The sequence below is a fragment of the Fringilla coelebs genome, assembly GCF_963513975.1.
Source record: "Fringilla coelebs genome assembly, chromosome: 9".
NCBI classification, from domain to species: Eukaryota; Metazoa; Chordata; class Aves; order Passeriformes; family Fringillidae; genus Fringilla; species Fringilla coelebs.
Genome location: NC_140067.1, coordinates 15,522,135 through 15,540,431, shown reverse-complemented (window position 1 = coordinate 15,540,431; position 18,297 = coordinate 15,522,135). Strand labels below are relative to the sequence as shown.

At 37.2% G+C, this 18,297-nt stretch overlaps 1 long non-coding RNA gene across 1 annotated transcript in view; it reads left to right on the top strand.

The window, feature by feature from the left end:
* The window catches only part of LOC311156982, a 71,278-nt gene that overhangs the window by 15,367 nt on the left and 37,614 nt on the right, over positions 1-18,297 (top strand). Inside the window, exon 2 of the long non-coding RNA XR_014616378.1 lies at positions 17,218-17,294. This is a non-coding gene — a long non-coding RNA (uncharacterized lncRNA). The remainder of the gene's footprint in view (positions 1-17,217; positions 17,295-18,297) is intronic.

Here is an 18,297-nt window from a genome sequence, read left to right as displayed (position 1 = left end):
GATTTATAGTCAATAGCTTCTGTAGTCTTGTGAAGAAGACATCTGCTGTGCAAATAGCAAGGTTAAAGTGATTGCACATGAAGTAAATACAAACTTCAGCTAGTATTTCATCCTGAAAACCAGTCTGAACAATACTTAGATAACTTCATGTAATGAAAGCCCTTTCATAATCTTGACCCATATACAATTTTGTCAAATCCAAGGTCAGATAGAATTTAAAAAATAAGCTTTATTTGAACTTCTGTAACCATGATTTCACAATTGTAAGCATGCTCTTTAATAAAAAAAACCACACTAGTATTGTGTTGTGGGTTTTTAAAAAAATTCTTATATAAGTCTCAGAGTTTGATCACTTGTAATAGAAAAGAAAGTATTATCTATTTGTTTAGGAAATATCTTTTAAACCGTTGCAGCAGCAGACAAAAGGAGTTCATTTCAAATTGATTAATGTGCTATAAGTACCTGAAATTGCTTGGTCTAGTCACTTTGTTGCTTTCTCATCTCTCTGAAAAATCAAATGAAGCATCTAAAGATACCTGATTGATGCAGTCAGCTTTGTACTGATATTACAGTGCATTTCAGGAAATGTTCAAAGTGGGGCAATAATTTTCAATCTATTTTCAAGCATGCTGCAGTAAAGTTTTTCTATCAGATTATACAAAGTCCATTTCTCAAAGAACTGTGGATTTTTGTGTTGTACGTTTGTGGGCAGGTGCTTTTACGTATGGACCTTTATAAATATGTATGAAATGAAACATCATGAAAATGATGTCTTGGTGATATTGCCTACTGTTGTAGTATGCTGAGGTGCATTTTTTTTCTCCATAACCCATACTGCCTCTTTTGCTTCTATACAAGCTTTAATTATTTTGTTTTCTCAGAAGCCATGTGTAACTTGGTTTCATTTCATAAGGTATGAAAATCTTGCTGCAGAATGTTTCAGGACCAAATCCGGTAATTCATTGGTAAGAATGTTGAAGTACAGGAAACTGTAACAAAGAGGATTATTTTCCTCCTAAACAGAGAATTTAGACAAGATAGTATTACTAATTCCTATATTTGTTTTTCTCAGCTTGCAAGGAAAGCATGAATACCTTAAATTATCAATTCTGCAAAGTTTAGATGTGGATGTGATGTGGCCAAGAGAAGTTCGTGCACCTAAACTTCCTGAAGCTGTATAAAAATCTTACTGTTGATTTGGTTTCTTTATGAAAGCATTCAGTGAAATAAAAGCATAGCCTTTAGTATCCATAAGCTGTACATGCAAACTCTGCAGGAGATCTTGAGCTGCAATAAAGGTGGAAATACACAAAAACTTTGAAATTCCCTCAGGAACCCCCTTCAGTTCATAGCAGAATGGCTGGCTGCTCGCCATGCTGTCACTGGCTGCTGGCCAGCACCAGTACTCTGTGACCCCTTCTGACACAGCTCGTAGGGGCTGGAGGATGAGTTAATGCTGCTTCTAGCACCATTAATGGACCAAATTTTAAATATGGATTGTCATCTGCAGTGGTGTAAAAAAGTCCATTGCTCTGAGAAGAAACCAGGAAAGAGAAACATTCTCTTAAATTTAGATTTTGTGTAGCTGAATAAAAGGTGTCTTTTTCTTCTGATCAACCCCAAAACCAACCTTGTTGGTGCCTTACAGCAGCACGAGAAAAGAAATAACTGATTTTATTAGCATATTGCCATGATTTGTATAGCATATCTTGTATGTGTACTCTGAAAGTTGCCTGATATATAGTTTTCGGTGTTGTTCTTTCTTGGTCTAAAATACAATGGAATATCCTGGTTCAGGATGAAAAATAGCAGAATGCATTTAAGCCTATACTTAACTTCCATTGACTGTAATGAGGTTAAAGAAAGGTTTGTAAATTCTAATATGCGTAGGTATTCTCACTTAGAAATACTTAGGAAAGATTATTTCAAGACATTAATCCTCAAAAATGGAATGCTGACACTCTTAAAAATTTATTGAACACATTTTGTAAAAACTATTCTGCTGTCTTTTGAGAGCAAAGCAATTGAGTCTTGAAAATCTGGAAGTGGAGCAGAGACATGATGAAATTGGTCTCAAGATCGTTGATATAAACCTTAAATAGGGTCTCCTAATGATAATGATTTACCAAAATTATTTCTTTTAAGTAGCCAAAGCAGTAAAGCAAGTGAATATTCTTTTGCAGCATAAATTGTGTTCAATTCAGTCTCTATTTTCTTGCTTATTGCTGCAGTGAAGGAGGCAAAACAGTTGCATAATCAAGTCTTTATTGTATTGGTGTAATTTGCATGAATTCTTTATTGTTTCAGAACCATCACAAATTATTATAAAACAGTTCTTTTCATGCTGGATGGATGATTGGAACTGCTGAGTGAATTTTTTCATATTTTGGAGGTTGTTTGATAAGGAAATAACAAAAGGCACTCTAGTTTGTTATACAGTAATGTATATTTTCCTCTTTTTTTAACCTTTAGCATATGCAGCCTGATTCTTTTTTGCCGAGGTGATCTTGTGCCACAGAAGTTATCAATAGCACTGTATCCTGAACACCTTCCTTCCTACCACATTACTTGTACAAAATTGGACTTGTGTGAACAGGGCCATTGTTTTCAACTTGACTACATTTACAGGGATGTGCTCCCTGTAAACTTGGCCTAGTGAGACCAACTGCAATGTAAATGGAAAATTCTTTTCTCAAATTCACTGCAAGTCTGAACTAGGCTTACATTGGTACTATTTAGGCTGCCCCATGCTGTTTGTAAATTTAATATACTCTTCAAAAAGAAAGGCATAATCAATAAAAAGGATTGTTTGTTGATTTTGCATGGGGGTTTTTTGTGGTTTTTTTTTGGTTGGTTGGTTTTTTTGTGTGTGTGTGGGTTTGTTTTTTTTTTCTGTTTAGGTGTGGGGAGATGTCAATGGTTTGCTTAATAAAGTTGTTACTGACAGGAGCAGCTCTCTCTTAGTCTGATACTGTTCTGAGGCTTGATTATCAAAGGCTGTTCCACAGCCCTATGCTAATCCCAGATCAGTCTGGAGCCCTTTGTGTTTTATAGTCCAGTGCCCCACAACTCCTTCGTCTCAAGTACACCACTCCTGTTCTCTGTGTGTGCCTAAAGTTCTAAAATATCATAGTTTCAAAAAAATTCTGCCTCCAGTTTTAGGCTATTTTCTAATGGATTGTAACAAAAGACAGTAATTTTAAGTGTTCAGGTGTTTGCAGTTCTTCATTCAATCTGAATTCAATCATTTATAGAATGCTGCAGTTTAGCTAAGGCATTTTTTTGATGTAGTAGTGTATGGCACTGTTTTGGCACTGTTTTTCTTCCAGTTCTCTGAATATATATTTTTTTTTTCTAGGTTAAGGGCAATCCATTCCATATTAAACTGTCTTTTTAATTTTTTTTAAATTAGGCCTAGAGATGTTTTGCATGACATCGTTGCATTTCTTCCCCATTCTGTTTTTGTTTTGCAAAGTGACATGCTGGGTCTGTGCTTGTATTTTGTAGTGTTTGCCTTTGGTCGGCACTGTGTCAACACAAAGCTTTAAAAACAATAAAATACTGACTTTGGGGGAACAGAAAGGCTGAAGGATTGACTGTATATCTCTTTAATTTTAAAATTATAACAATGGTCTCATATACAGTTTATATTAGCACCCCTATCAGCACTGAGCCACCTTCTCCCAGAAAGTACATCTTCCAGACCTCCTGAGTACATTAAACACTTCCCTCAAGAAAGCAATTTCCCTGCAGAATCAGTGAGCTTTGCCACCTCTTTGTCCTTCTTGAAATGTCCTGTGCTTCTGGCCCTTTAATTTCATGTGAGACATTCTTGCACTTGGGCAACAGAGACAGCTTATGGCAGAGACAAATCAGTATTACGAGAAACATGTAATGAGCCATACAGCCTGCAGAATTCTGGACAGCATAAAGGGAAGACACTTAAAGACAGCTTTCTCAAAGTCATCTCATTAGCCTGGGAACCAGGGCTAAGAGATAAGAGAATTCTTAATCAGAGACTGGAACTTGCTTCTTATGGTTATTAGAAGCTTGTTTTTCTAAAGGTTGTACAGTATATTTTCAAGGAGTCTGATAGCTAAGCTGTAGTAACCTGACCTGTTTTGAGTTTCTATCATTACTGCTTGCAGACTGTAAACTAAATCCCAAATGGTAATTCCATAAAACAGTAACTAGGAATATCTGAAAGTAACCAGAATTTATAGTAAGCTTGGATTCTGGTATCCTTGCATTAGTAATCCTCTGAAATTAAATTGTTTTCACACAGGTAGTGCAACCAGAACTCGGCAGGGAATCCCATTTTTCCTAAAAAATTTTCTCCCATGACTATTTTAACATTAAATACAAAGTTGATGGAGGCTTAAGCAAGCCTCATCTCCTGAGTAACAATTATACTTTTCCCTTCAAAAGTATGTTTTGGAACCAATAATTGAGATTACTATATAAGGATAGGAAGTATAATTTTGTAAGATTCCTTAAGTAACTGGAAAAAGCTTTTGTTCTGGAAAGAGGAAGTTTGTAGGTATGCAGGGGTGGGAGGGAGAGGGACGGGTGCATAATAGTTCCCACTGTAGTACAAACTATGCAGGAACAGAGCTATCAGCAAAGTGGAAAATAGGAATCAGCTTTGCTTCTAAGGAAAACAACTCCCAGGAGGAAGCAAAAGTCCATATGTAATACCATAACTGCTGATGTGCTGTTACTTCCTACAGCACAATGAAAGTTCAGCTCATTTTGTTTCTTAAAGAGACACCCATGAAATTATAGAAATTCTCATGCATAGAGTTTAGCACAGAGCATCTACTAATATAATGAGTCACCAGCTGCAATGTGTATTTTCCTTTGTTATTCATCTGCAGAGGGGGAGATAACAGCAAAAGAAATCTCATGCAATATGGACTGAAGGGTTATTAGAGCATTTTCTTAACCAGACCCCCTGCCCCAACACAGTCATCTAAGCCTATGACATGCCAGAGAATCATCAGTGCAGAAAAGGTGAGAGTTTCTGAAGGAAAATTTTAGCCTTCCTTCTGTGTCTAGCTACCCTTATTGAACCCATGGTTATAGATCTATATTTATCTTATTTGTTGGTTCAAAGCTTTGAAATCTGTGTCTCTTATTTAAGCCAGTAAAAAGGTGCTGATGCTCATGTCTTGCCTACATTGAAGAGGCAGGAATAAATGTTCTCTTAAGACCCTGGTGGGTGGACATGTGGTGACACTTCCTTTGACTTCTGTCCACCAAGGAAAAGTGGAGGCGCTCGTGTCCCGGAGCCATATGTGACATGTGGCAAGGGAAGGTAAGCTTTAATTGATACAAAGCTTTTGCCCCATAAATACCCCAAATGTAGTATTTCAAAATAATTGCATTGGTAAGTATTTAAGGTTGTAGTTATGCTGCTGCTGTCACTTGTAGGAAGTAGGAAAGCTGGGGTGACATGAGGTATGATCTCTGCTTTATGTCAGTAGGAGTTTTGTGAACATGAACTTACACTGGTCAAATTGTTGCTGCTGTAATCTCTTCTGTGCATTATGGCTTAACTGCATTGTATAATGCACATCCCCGTAACAGTCACAGTAGGAGAGCGTCGGGGTATCCCTGCATTGGAGTGCCTATAGAATGAGCAAATGGCAGGCACCTTTCTGTGTCAGACACTACTTCTTATTTACTCGTGTTGCTATAGCTTCACAGTGGAGTCTGAGGCCCTTGCTTACAGAGTAAGAGAGAAATTTAAAATCCTGGAATATCAAGGTTTTGCACTTACAGCTCTCATCAGGAGGCTGCTCTCACCGCTGCTGGGAACAGGTCGATGTCTGAAGTGCAGCCATGGAAAATATGTTAGTTGAACGCCCCCTAGCTGAAATAATTTTCAGAACATGGCTAAAACAAAGGTTTCCTGGGGATTTCAATATACAGTTGGGAGGAATTCCACGTTCAAGCTTCCTCGTGTTTTGGTTTCAGCTCAGCCAAGCAGTTACTCTAAGGATGGATACATTTTAGTTCATATACTGATCATTTTAGAAATATGCCTTGCATTAAAAAAGCAATTTTCATTTTTTGTTTCTGTTAATTAAGTTGGTACAAATTTGGACATATGAGGCTGTGCTTGCAAAACTCATCTGAAAGCTAGATTGGCATAGATGTATTCCTACTTTAGAGCCAAATTAAGCAATTCTACAAATACAAGTGTCATAGAGCTCTGTGTTTTCTCTGATGTCACAGGTTGCAGATACTTCTCAAAGCAAGAGAACTCTGCTTTTTCTTTTAGTAAATTGACTGAACTTTGAATAAGCCAATAGCTTTGGTTTCATTTTCATTGAAGTGGACATTTTAATATAGAGAAAGAGAAGAAGGAGAGCCTCTTTCTATGTAGTTAAGACTTTGACTTTATTATATACAGAGGATGGCATTGATTCTACCTCTTCCTTGATCAGATTGCTCAGCATAGATCTGTCCACAGGAATTTCTCACTGTATACATTCAGGAGAAGTTTTGATGTATCCAGTTAATAATGATTTCTATTGCCCATATTCTCTCTTTCTCTCCCTCTCTCTCTCTGTAAGTCTCATTTTTACTGTCATCATAGAGGGAAATACATGGCCAGGTAAAAAACCCCAAAGCTATACAAAATTAAATATCTCAGGTGTTAACTGCTGCTTGATTGTGGACAGGCTCTGCTGTGAGAGTTTCTTTAACCATTTAAAAAGTATCACGCTAGGAAGTGGGTGATAGGCTTGTTAAAATGGTCATACAGCCCTTGCTTTGCAATGCTGACATCACTGCTTACACACAGAACAGAGTTTTTGAGGATGAAGTAGTATTGTAACAGTAGATTAGCCTGGTAGTTGCAAAAAATCAAGCTATTGAAGATGAGAGACTTCCTTTCCTGACATTATCAAATGAGGTTTTGTTGTCTTACTGTTTTCTGTGCATGTAAAAGTGCATGAAAAGCTGGACTGTCACCACAAGCTGTCTATGCATTATCTTCCTCAAGCAGAGTATACAGAACTGAGCAGGAGTAATAGATAATAGACTACAGCAAATGCTGGTTTCAAATTTACAACAAGCATAAAAAAAGTATATTCTGTATGTCTCAACTGCTAATCAACAGCAGTTGTGAGAAAAAAACTGACACAGGTTCTGTACTTCCATCCCCTCCAATTAGTGCTGAGCAAAACCTGGTCTCCCTTGTTTTTCAAAAAGCAAAAAGCAAGCTTTTAAGCAACTTGTAAAACAACCTCATCTTGGCATTCTGCAGAATGCATAAAAGCAGCAAAAAGACACAATCCCTGTTTTTCCTTTGTGGATCACTGTTATGTTCAGAGATCTCTTTTCTCATGGTTACAACTGCAGTAGGCAAGTCCAAAAGCTGGTGTGCTGTCTTTTAAAGCCCCTGGTATTTTTTTGCATCTTTGGGGAAACCACGACTGAGAGACACATGACAGAGTACCTGAAAATGTAAGGTAGTAGCTCCTTTCCAGCTGCAACTACCTGACATTTTAATGGTTACAGGTGTGTTTCCAAAAGGACAGTGTTTGTTTGTTTTTTTTTAAATGAAAATCAATGAGATCAAAAAATGAAATTTGGAACTTACTTTTGCACAGTTCTTTATGAAGTGAGATCAGAATATGGTCTATTAGAAAGACTACAATAACAAGGCATGGCAATTATCTGAAAAAATCCCTTTATTTTCTCACTGGGTTTTTTTTTCCTGTATTAATTATTCTTTATTATAATTTGAAAACGGACAAAATTACATTTCCTTCCTTCCTTCCTGCCTGCCTGCCTCTCTTTGGGAATCAAACTGATAATAGGCTGCTAAGTAGTAACGAATTAGTACATTTATCACCTCATCCATTTTAAAGCAGTGATCTAAAGCATGCTGCATATGAAAATCTCCAACAACTACACTGGTATTCATAGTTTTTGCATAAATAAAAAATTGGTGGGTGCATCTTTATATATATTTTATGTATACTACTTTCTGTTAAGATATGAATTTGATGATAAAACAATTGAGAAAATTTTCTTGAAAAATCAAGAAAAATCTGTAAGTTAGACAATAGCTCATGTGTGTTAGTCTTGCAAGATTGAATATGCTGAACTACAATGATTATTGTCAAACATTACTGAACTACCTACCTGCACTAAAATTAAACAAAGGTGACACAAACTATGAATTGCTGTATTAACATTTCTGAACCCTTATGAACTAATTCCACACCACCTACTAATTAGTTACTGAGGTCTAAATCTAATACAATTGCTGTTTTGTATCAAAGTAGCAAACCATTACAAAGGAACAGAGGAAATTAAGTTTAAGCTGTATTAGTTTAGCATGTGTTTAAAACATGCTGCCAAATTACTTCTGCGTTTAGCTAAATAGATAACTTTAGTCATGAAAGCTCAGCAAGAGAACTTGACTCAATACTTGAACACTTATAATCATACAAGTTTGAGTGCATAACACTGAGTCAGGATTTTGGCTTATCCCTGCAATTGGCATTTTTACTACAAAGATCTTTGTTTGGATCCCAATTCTTAAAAAAATGTATTTCTAGACCCTTCTGTAACAAAATATCAATACGAAGTCCTTCTGTTACAGGCACTACAATAGCATGCTCCTATTACAAACAGATGGGTTATCTAAGACTCATTAGTGGCTCAACCATGAGGTTTTGTTGCTGTTAGAGTGTAATCAATCAGGAGGGAGAACTATTTGGTGCTTGTCTAGTGCTTTAGTAATTCATTCGCTATAGATCCTCATTAGAACGGGAAATTACAGCTGTAGCAATGTCTTAGTTTCAAGAAACAGAAGCATCTTTTTTCTTTCCCCTCTTTTTAAAATATATGTTCCATGGTTGTAGGTGAAGGACATGCACTTTGGAAGAAAAGCATCAAATGGCTGCTGGTAACTTATTCATTGCATTTTTAGCCATTGGGGAAGTTCCCTGCTCTATACAGCTGTGCTGGTTGCTACTTTAAGTTCTCTAAGTTCTACACTGATACAGGAGAAAGAACCAAGCCTGAGAATTAGTTACTGTTGGAAGTAATGACATGTGATGTTATGAAGGGTCACAGGAATTGCAGCATTTATTTCCTTTGCAGACTGTTTTGTGAAAAGGGAAAGAAAAATAAAAAAAATTAGGAAATCTTGAAAAATCAAAAGTCAGAACTCATATGGTTTCACATTACTTTCCTACGGAAAGCAAGAAAATTGGCCATGATTTTTTACCACTGACATATTATACTATGAATCCACAACTATTAAAGTTTAGTGCAAATCTAACTCAGCTCTGCAAGTGGGAACAGTGTTTGCATGGTGGAAGAAATGTTACCAGCAGGCCTCTGTGCTAGAGTATGCATGCCCTCTAATGGAACCACTTGCTTAGACTCACGTGTGGGCTGAAGAGGAATGTGCAGGCAGAATAGGTGTCTCTCAGAAGATAGGATGAAATGAGAAGTTTATGTCTCTGAGGTGGCTGCTCTGTGGCTATTTTCCTGTAATCCCACTTCACCATAGAGATAACCACAGAGGTGTATTTCCATAGTGCATCTCTTGGCTCTCCCTCTCGCTGTAGTCTGTATTTCTAGTGGGAAATACAGATCAGGCAAAGAGCTTCCATAGATTTGAAGTTCCCTTGCTTGACCAAGAAGTGTGAATGGCTGATAACATGCCAATGTTGGGCCAGACCTATGCAGGCCAAATTCAATCTGTAGTGCAACATCAGTAAAGCTGATGGACATGGTCCCATTTGCATAACACATGCAGAAGTTTGAGACTTCACTGCTCCTGGCTGTCAGTCTGCTCCTTGCACTGGTGTTACCACCCCTGAGGCAAAGCTAGCACAACAAGATAGGTGAGTTTGCATCTCTACTTATATACTTTTCAGCCTGATGGATTAATGCAAATTCAGCTTCATTGTTCATGTAAATTAAGATTTCAGGTTTGGACTGATTAGAGAGAGATGTGGACTTTTACCTTTCTGCTGCCCTTTCTTCAGGGAACAGCCTGTTGCAGAGATAGGTAACTTTTAAGGGCAGCAACACTGATTTGCAAGCTGTACATTTGAATTATTTTCTTTAACTATTAATGGATCTTCAACACATCTTCTCAAAAATAACAAGAGCAATACTTCTCCAATATTCTTAAGGAACGGTTTTTTAGGAAACTCCTGGCCCTTAATGGTTACTGGGATAGCTGACCTTGGATTTATATCTAAAGCTATTAGAATTTTTACTGTCTCCAATTGCCACTTTAAGTGATAGTCAGATCAACATGCCTTGTATATTTAGCAAGTTTAGGTTTTTGGAAGCAGCTTGAGATTTGACCTTGCTTTTTAAATTACTCAGAATAATTTCACAGATCTAATTAATGTGTGAGAAAATCACTTTAACTCACCGCATTTGACATTAGTCCATTAAAGTAACTCCTGAAGTTTTGTCTATTGTTATGTATTACTGTCAGTGCTACATGAATAAAGATTCAAAAAGAGAATTGGCCTAAACAGAAACTATAAACCAGTGAATTGTATGGTCTTAATAGCAATTTTACCTTGGCCAGCAAATTGTCATGTGTCACTTCTAAGCAGAAGAAACCCAGGAGAGAGTAAGGTCTAGAGGGAGAAAGAGGAAAACAAATCTATGCTATGCTTGTAGGAAACACCATTTAATCAGCTAGACCAGTTAATAACTCTTGCTGCCTTTTTTATTTGTCAAGGGCTCAATATTTTTTCAATATGAGGTCTGCTTCAGTGTGCTTTAAATGGCAGTTTATAATTAATGGTACTTGAGCATCTCTTATTTCAAAAATTCATACAACATTCTTGGTTACAATTTATACATGATTTTAAAGTATAATTAACGTTCAGCTTTACAAGATATATGCAAACAGATATGCAAATTTGGAAATAAATATGCAAACATATAAAATGTTGTTGAATTAAGTAGTCCTTAACATTTTTAATGAAATCAATATTTTATTCATATTTTGCACACAATTTTGAGTACTTAGTGATTTGGTAGTTCTCAGACTTTTGTGGACCATGGCTGTAGATTGATTCTCTTGTGGCTCATCTTGTCTTCCACTCTTCTGAACCTCATACTTTCTTTATGGAAAACAGGAGCTAATCCAAACTCCTCTAAATTATTTGGATTCTTTTCAATTATGCTTTGTGGATATTTGGGATAGTAAACTTAAAATGTTGCTGAAACAGTTGAAAATAATATTTATAAAAACTTTCATACTGAATCACATTAAAGGTTTGTCTAGCCCAATATCCTATTCCTAGAAGTAGTCAAATAAAAAGGGAATTACATGAAAATATACATCAAGTATATCACCTAGGTGTTTTTTGAACTTACAGCCAAGAATCAAGAAATGCTTGGGCTTGGGTTTTTTATATATATATATGTGTGTGTGTGTGTGTGTGTGTGTGTGTTTGTGTGTGTATTCTGTCTATTTTTGTATATGTATATATATAAATGTGAAAAAATACTGAAAACTTTTTTCACAGGAATGTAGACTGTTGGTTTGTATAAGCTATGATCCATAAATTTTACACAGATCTTCTGAAAAAGTTGCCCTAAGGAAAGGCAACTTGTCCAGAAGATCTGTGTAAAATCCATTTAGATTCTGCTGTTAGGTTGGCTTGGAAAGCATTGACTTAGACTGAAGGAATTTGAGAGCATACAAATGTAGAGTGAATGATTATGGCATAGAAAATTGCATTCAAGTCACAATGCACCATAGAATGCAGGAGGTGTACCCTATTCAACTTCAGTCTCAGAACCTGGGTAAATGTTACATTTCATTCAAGTGCTACAGATGCCACAAGGTGACTATCAGTTGAAGAGTAAATATGGTTCCCTATCCTTGGTTTGCAAGATTACTAATGAAAATCACATTCCTGGGCTTTAATTCATTTAGGGTTACTACACAAACTTGTCACCTACAAAAAGAGTCATGCTGAAATCTATGTTGTTGATCATATAAGAGTTGTGCATCTTAATGAAGTTTGTAGATTTGGTCACTTAGATTTTTTTCAATACAACCTAGGATATGTTTCATTTAGTTTACATTGATGCATGAGTAATCAAAATCATAATTATATTGCTAAAGAAACATCACTTAAAAATAGACATATAAATGCTGTTTTGATCATTGCAAACTGCTATTTGCAGTGCAGTGTTTTAGTTATGAGATGTAGAAAAATTTATCTGCCTTTGCAGGTGCATACTCAAAATGCTGTTTCAGGGCAAGTAGTGCTATGTTATTTTTCTGAGAGATATTGATTGATTTATTACTACAGGTATAGTGAGTGAAAATCAATACAGCTTCTTCCCTGTACATCTGTGGTAGTTTCAAAGTTTTCAGAGTATAATTCACTGAAAGAAGTAAGAGCCTGGTATACTTAGCAAATCTGTGTTCAGAGCTGTGCAACACCCTCTGCCTTCATACCAAATAACATTGGTCTTTAAAAGACTATACCTGTTGCACTTGCTCATATATTTTTTATTCTCACAGCATACTTCAGGGCTGGGTTCTTGCAAGATTTTGTTTCTGTGGGCTGGATTTCATTTCAGCAGATTGCACAATCCCCTCTTCCTTCTATTGTAACTGGTTTTGAACTGTCTCAAATTCACCGATGGCTTTATGACAATCTGAAAATTAACAACGGCCCCTTACTTGCACAGGGCTATGTGATTCACAAATTCCTTACTTGACTGATGCTTCTTTTCCCCTTACTTCCAGCAAGGCAATCTTGTGTGCTCTTTAAACCAGTGTAAAGGCAGTAAAATGTGTATACATTGAAACTTTTTCTTCCTGGCACTCCATCACTTGGAAAGCAATCTGAGGCTTTTCCATAGGCTGATGTATTGGCAGTAACTTAAAAAAACCCCAAAAATATAGAAACATGATTTCTGATTATGCTATAAATTGGAATTTTTTCCTTCAGGCAGGCGGAAGGACATGCCAGCTGGACTTTATATGTTGGCTGCTAAAAAGCTTTAAGTCCCAAAATTATAATTAGCTCACTCATATTGAAATATGTTCTCCCTAGCTGTTTTATTTTTTTGCCAGAACCTGATGCAATTTCTGAAAGATGCAATTTCCTTCAGCACAGGAAATACGCATCATACTGTTGGCATTAGGCAACCACCCGTGCAGTGGCTGCTGCAGTGCTTGCAGGAGGAGGTGATGCATCTGCTCCCTGGTGCATTTCCAGGGTGTCTGGCTGCAGGGCCTGGTGCAGGGGGCTTGCACCGGCTGAGTCTGCTCAGTGCACCAACTGCAGGGATCCACGCTCTGGGCAGAGGGGGCATGAATTGCCCAGACTTTCAGGAAATGCTTTTTAGAAGCAATCTAGGTGAAAAGCAGGGCTAGTCCAGCAACAAATCATCAGTGCAAGAAAGTTGCCTGTATTTCAGCAGCACCTTGTTTTATGTATTATAACGTAGTGCTCAAGAGAGCCCATTGAGATTCAGATGTCACCTATTCAAAATCCCTATTGCACACTGTACATAAGTGAAGAACCGGTAGGGATAGCTGAAAGAAACTTTATCAAGGAACTTTGACATGCACTACAGCACAGGATGCAGATCTGAAAGACATAATGGATACTTATGGGGACAATTAAAGTCTGTTGAGCAGGCCAGTGACAGTAAAGCTAGTCTGGGAATGTTTTCCTTCACCCCACTCTGTCACTTCTCTGATTTTAATATAGATGTGTCCCCTGTGAGAACTGGTCTGTAACTTCTGTAGATCACCAGAGTTGAGAAAGGGAGTGGAGGATACTGAGGGAGACAGGATAGCAAATGAGATTTCATAACAAGTCAGACACAGCTCTGCAAGAACAATCCAAATTCTCCTGTTTCACAGTTCAGTGCCATGCAATAATTCATTTCAATTTGATCTGAAATTGTTACTAATTTCCCCACCCCTCCCCCTGTTTGGACTGCTTATTTGCAAGATGGATATTCAATCATATTAGGGGTGGCAAAATGCTTTTCCCTGGAAGTTCTCTGATTCTGTTTGGTTGATTCCTTTTACCTGCATTTATTCTTTCTCTCTCTGTTGTAGGTGCTTTCCCATGAATGGAGAAGTTTCTCAAAACAAACCCATTTTTAAATTCCATATTAGATATTTATGATGGTTACACAGTTGCATATTTTGAATATTTTTCTTTGTTTTGTATGAGACTCTTATCCAGCTTTCCAGAGGTATATAAAACTTTATTTAGGAACATCATTTAGTTTGGATGAAAGACTCATAAACTTCTAGCATTGGGGAAAATGAAGAGGGAGTGTTCCTAGTAGAAGATGCGAGAGCCTGATAGTCCGTGTGGTAGCCGTGCACCGTTGGCAGCTGCGGTTTAGGCCGGCTCAGCTCTTCCCCAGCTGAGGTTTAGGCGGCTCTTCCCCAGCTGTGGCTGAGCGGCTCTGGCGCTGGCCGGGCCGGGCAGAGGCAGCCGCCCTGGCGCTCGCAGGTGTGCACGCACAGCCCGGCGGCGGCTCGGGGCAGGGAGAGCCCTCCCCGCGCACCAACCGGGCACCCGCGGGGCTCAAAAGCGTTTTAAAGAGTGCTAAATCAGTTTCTGATTATTTCAGCATAAAACCCTATAGTGTGTTCACGAATTGATTAACTGATTTTATGGACAGCCTCCCTTCAGACTGAATTCTCTAACTGATTTTGAAACCGATTCTTTGCAGACACAAGAAACACATGGAGAATCATATTCTTGCAACCACAGATCTATTCAGGTATTTTGGCAGGCAAAAAGAAGAAATTCAAAGCTGGAGTTGAAGAAAGAGCTAAAAATTAACGGACCACTTTGAAGTTTGAAGGCAAGCAGTTAACATTACTCTATGAGGTTGATAGTAATCCAGCAAGTTTTTTCCAGATACTGGATTTGATGCATGTGTCTTTCCTTAAGATACTTTTTTAATTTCATCTGTTGAAAGACTAGGGAAAGAAATCATGCTTATAAGTTTTAGTTGAAAACTTTCTTACTAATATTAGAAATATTTAAAGGGACAGTTGAATGCCAATTTGACTTCTTAATGAACAGACATCCAATATCTTAGTTTTGCTTAGATTCATGAATTCGTGCAAATACCAGTTACCATCTCTAACTCTGCTTTTTTCACATAAGAAGAATGAATGCTGTTGAGTGCTTTGGTACCACCAGATAACTGAACAGAATGAAATGTTTAGAATTAGAACTCCAGAAAGTAAGCATGAAGTTTTATTACTTGAAAATTACTGTAGTTTCCGTGGTGAAAAATGTAGAAGGATTGTAATACAGTTTGTAGCATCTATAAAAAGCATTATTTTGATGGACCATTTTCTATGTTTTGAAATCAATGAAATACAAATGATTGGAATGTGATAACAAATATGAATAGGGTAAAAAATGAGACCTTTACTGCTTGAAAAAAGGAGTACTCGGACTTTTATGCTTTATGTTCTGGAAACTATTAGTAGCTGAAATGAAAAATCTTAATTTTCCTATAAGTTATACAGTGACATACTTGTAAAGGTAGTATCTTTTCCTTCTCTTTAAAGCTGGATGTGTAATCTAAAAGCAGTTGCTTTCCACACTTTCTATTGACTTTTATCTTCATAAGTTGTTTTTTTTTAAACTAGTTTTGCATTAAAATACATGATGCCCCTGTAGTTCTCTCTGCTGTACGTATTTTCACAGGACTGCATGTTGCCAAAGTAATTCTGATTATACTTTCAAAAATCTCTAGTGAGCAAAATGTGGTTGTAACAAATACCTGCTTTGTGCTTTTGGAGGAAATACATATATTTGAGGAAAGGAGGACAAGTTTGCATGTGCTTTCGACCTGATTCAAGCACTTCCATTTAGTATAATAGTACTGATAAGCACTGTTTTGCTATGTCTCTAATGATTTGCTACAGAACAGCAAATGTAAGCAAAGATCAGTAATTCCCTCAATGTAAGTTCAATGCTAGGCCTTGTTAGATTCCCACCTCTTGTTTTTATGTAGGTAAGACAAGATATACAAAGGAAATACATGTTTCTCTAGGGCTGTTTGATCTGAATTGAGTTTGCTTTGAAATTGGTATTTTGGAAATAAATTGGTAATAATGTGGTTATAATACCAATAAATTGGTTTTGGAAATATTTTTGCTTTTTGAAATTGGTCTGCTTTGCTGTCTTTGCCTAGAGTACCTATAGTCCCAAGGCTACTCCACCAGCTGAGGATATCTCTACTTCAGCAGTTAATGAATGTTTGATGTATGGACTTACTTTTTAACAATACACTTATCATAGTGACCTATTGTGGACCTCCAAATAAAAAGCACTCTCCTACTCTAATATTTCAAGAAGATAATCTGCAAACTCTGGCTGGTGGTGACCATGCCATAGGAGCCAGCAGGAAGTCTGTTATGCTTCATACATAGTTGGTTAACCATTAGCAGTTACCAAAAATAGCATTACATGTGCCTATACAGTGAAGAAGAAGCTAAAACCTTTTGTAGGAAAAAACAATGCAGGAGGGGAAACTCTGACAGAAGAAGGGTAAAGCTACACACCCATACAGAAGTTCTCTGTATCATTTAGTGGCTTTAGTACAGAGAAATCTCTGTGTGGAATAACAAACTGTTGTACCTCTGAACATATTATTGAATAAAGAATCCTTAAAACCAAACAATGAGACCATGAATAAATGAATAAGCAATGAGCTGTCAGCTGAAAAGAAACAATGGAAAACTAGGAGGGGAGAGAAGAATGAAGAGGAGTTGATGCTTGGAAAAAAGGTGCCAAAAAAATCAGAGTCTGTCAGATTGGTATGAGCAATTGTCCCTAGTTTTCATTAGCTACATATACAGTGCCTGTTGTCAGAGTCCTTTGGTCCTAACATTAATTTATTAAGTATTTTGTTAAACAATTTATTCTTCCCACAAGATGTGCCAGTGGAGACAGAGAAGGGAGAAAGGAATGTCTAGGAGCAGTCATGTAACAAAGGCACAAAATGCAACCAAGAGTTCAAAAAGTTTACTTTACTCATTGCATTTTTCTATAATGCAATGATCAGATCAACTGTCAGTATTCCTCCTAGGACTTCTATAGGTCACCAAAACCCATAATTTTCTAAGTTCAGCCATTATTTATATATGATACTAATATTATAGAGATAGTAAATGTACTCATTCTTTTTATGCAGCTCAAGTGACATTGAGGAGAAACTGTGCAATGATCCGGCTGTGCTGACACCATTAGGGAGCTTGTTCTGGATCACAGGTAAGTCAGATAAATATTTTGGCTTTGCGTATTTGGGTACAGAGCCTGTGGTCAGCAGTTGGTATTTGGCATGCAACTGCCTACTTTATCCATTTTTATGCACCAACTAATTTCCTTGATGTAGGGATTTGGGGATCGTGAAATAATTTCATAAATTATAAGCAAAAAAAAAAAAAAAAATCTGTTTCATCTACTTCATTCTGGATAGCCACTGCATAAAACCTGTCAAAAACATATTGCTTCGGGTTCATCCCTGCTGCAGTTCCATTGATTACAGTGGAGTTAAATCAAAGATGAATCTGTCTGTTCAATTTAAATCTAATGATTGGTAAAAAGTCGGGGGGAGAGCCCTGTCTAAATCCAGGGCTGTTTTATCCTTGTGTCAGCATTTAATTCCATTTGCATATAAGCCTATTTCCCTTCTCTAAATTTAATTTGTTAGAGCTTGGCCCTCAGCAACAACTGCAACAACAAAGTAATTGCATGCAGTATTGGGGCAATTGGTGCCAATACAGCATGTGCTATAAAAATGTCTCATGCAAATTTATAAAATGTAGGCATTTGACACTCTGCCTGGTAACAGGTATCTGGATACTTGAAAAGAACTCCAAGCTTGAGCTTCATGGACATGTGACATCTAATAATACACATATGAAGAAGCCTTTCTTTAATATCAGCTATTAATTATGTCCATTTCACCAAAGGAAATAAGATATCCATGTCTTGTATGACCAGTGGGAACATTCTAAAGTTTCACTGTGATGAGATAAAACTGGCTGAGGCTTAGTTCTCAGGCTGCACTAGATATCATCTGTGACTTTGCACAAGGTACTTTTGCAGTGGGACTTAGCAAGCTTATTTTAAACTGGGGAGGAGTGGTTGGCATTGTCACAATATACCTTGTTTGTTAGCTGCTACACTCTGTACTCTGCTACACTGCAGTACTGTGTTCTTATATCACCTAGCCAGAGAGCTTGATCTTCACTGAGACCTTTCACCTGGC